The 2297-nt window shown below is 46.6% G+C and overlaps 1 pseudogene; it reads left to right on the top strand.

The window, feature by feature from the left end:
* The first annotated feature begins 1302 nt into the window (after nt 1-1302).
* On the top strand, nt 1303-2091 carry LOC148423235 (uncharacterized; annotated as a pseudogene).
* Nucleotides 2092-2297: the final 206 nt, after the last annotated feature.

The following is a 2297-nucleotide window of genomic DNA, read 5'->3' as shown; positions in this document are numbered from 1 at the left end:
TGTCCGGATTAAATCGTTTCACTATGTTGTGGTATGGGCGATCTTTCAACAAAAACGAACACGCTAGGAACTAGTTTAAGGCAAGAAGCTTTTTCTAGATTCCTTCAGTTGTTGACCCCGACGTGATTCTTGGAAGATCAGGTTGAAAGGACAGAGGAGTGGGCAGAGATTTTGCCGGACTTTGGTCTCCCTGGTGCACCAAAAGAAAGGTAAGCAGAAACCTGTTGTACATCCGAATTCTGCTGGATTGAGTATTCTAAATTTTGGGAGACTGAAGATATGGTGATGTCTCTGTAAGTACTGTAATTTTATTTGGTGTTTAGTTTAACTGTGGAAACAAAGGACACGGCCCGATTAATTCAACCGTGGTAACAGTTAGAGGACACGGATCGGTGTTTAGTTGAGCAAAAAGGATTGTGTCCCGTCGTAGCTGACGCCGCCCCAGGACGCGGGGGGGGGGGGGGGGGGGGGGGGGGTTGCAACGTTTCCGTATACGTTGGGGATTTGGGACCCTCAAAAACGGCTAGGGACTTTAGTGTAAGTACAGTAATTTTATTTTGGTGTTTAGTTTAACCGTGGTAACAAAGGACACGGCCCGATTAATTCAACCGTGGTAACAGTTAGAGGGCACGGATCGGTGTTTAGTTTAACCGTGGTAACGAAGGACACGGCCCGATTAATTTAACCGTGGTAACAGTAAGAGGACACGAATCGGTGTTTAGTTTAGGGACAGGGACTTAATTGACTACTAATTCGGGAGAAGAGTATGCCACCAGTGAATTCGGAGGAAGAAAGGGATGCAGAATGTTGTAAATTTGGTTGTGAAAGTTATGGTGGAAGATGGCATAAAACAATGGATGAGTTATGGAGGGAACTAGAAAGTCAGTTGTTAGCATGTGTGGTAAAGGAGAAGCAAACAGTAAAACAAGCAAAGTGGAAAAAAGTGTGGGTGAAATGGAAGGAGGATATACTGTAAAGGTTAATAGAGGTAAATGTACATTTGCACATTTGGCTGATGATTTTCAAATGGCAGAAAGGGAAGTCAAGAATTAAGAATTAATTAACAACTGTTTGACCCCTAATTATGAAAAGAGTCAGATCAGACCACAATCTGGATTTCAAACTAGACCATCTGATAGATATACCCGACCAATGAAAAATTACCCCATGATACCAGCCCATCGTGGGTTAGTTTATCAAGAAATGACGTTGAAAAATTTAGATATTTTGCAGAAGAGGCTCCCCGCATTAATGGGCGGCGCCGAGCCCTGGATTCAAGCTTTCAAGAGACACACTGATGGTATGAATTTGGCTTGCAGCGACATGGTAAGATTAATCCAGACATGTTGTTCCTCAGTTCACCAATCCGATGAAGTCCAGAGGCGTTGCGGCCTTAATATGGTTGAACCCGATTGGTTGTTTGCTCCTTTCACCATGCGACTGTTTGCGGTGCTCCAGGATCTCTTTCCTTCTTCCGCGTCAGCTGTCGCAAAACTTCCAGACTTGAAACCCACCATGGATCCCGCTGCACACCTCAATGCCTGCCAGACTGCGTTGACAGATAAGACCAGTTCACATCCATCTTGCGACAAGCCGCTTTGCGTGATTTGTCAACATGTGCATCTAGACACACTTTCCATGGAGGTCAGGGAGAAGCTTTCTGAAGACCCTGATCTGGTGGAAGGTAATGAGGGTTATTTTAGTCAACATGTGACTCACTACGTAAAATTATAGGTTCACAAGCAAAACAAATCAGATGAGGGAGTGAAAGGAATGATGCAGGAACAGCTTCTGAGACTTCAATTAGCACAAGCGCGGAAAAAAGCAAAGGACACAAAGTCCAAAGAGGGGGTGGCAGATCAACGGATGTGGATGGTTGAGGGACGGCCGGCGAGAGACAGAGGGGCGTGTCGTGGAAGGGGGAACACCAACGGAGGTCAAGGCAGCTCTCGCCAAGCTCCAAATCAAGGCTGCTTCAGGTGTGACGGTATGGACCATTGGTGGAGACAGTGCACGTTTCCTTGGCTTGAACAAAGCCAGCACCAGGGCCCTCCTACCCAGAGGGGAGACAGAGGAAGACAACCTCCATGAGACAAGGACTTGGGCAGTGTGGCCCTGCACCCTGGCGACAACAACAACTGAGCAAGCCACACTAGCAGGCGGTCATCAGCCACCTCTATGCAGATGACTGGGCCAAAGATGGGTTTTGTTGGTCTTCCCACAACTCTACCTGTCTCCACACCACAAAAAAACTTCTATTGCTGGGCAAACTCTCACTCACCTATTGGTTTTGACTG

Source organism: Hippichthys cyanospilos, chromosome 5, assembly GCF_059441005.1.
Source record: "Hippichthys cyanospilos isolate Australia breed blue-spotted pipefish chromosome 5, RoL_Hcya_1.0, whole genome shotgun sequence".
NCBI classification, from domain to species: domain Eukaryota; kingdom Metazoa; phylum Chordata; class Actinopteri; order Syngnathiformes; family Syngnathidae; genus Hippichthys; species Hippichthys cyanospilos.
This window is presented reverse-complemented; position numbering and strand designations above follow the sequence as displayed.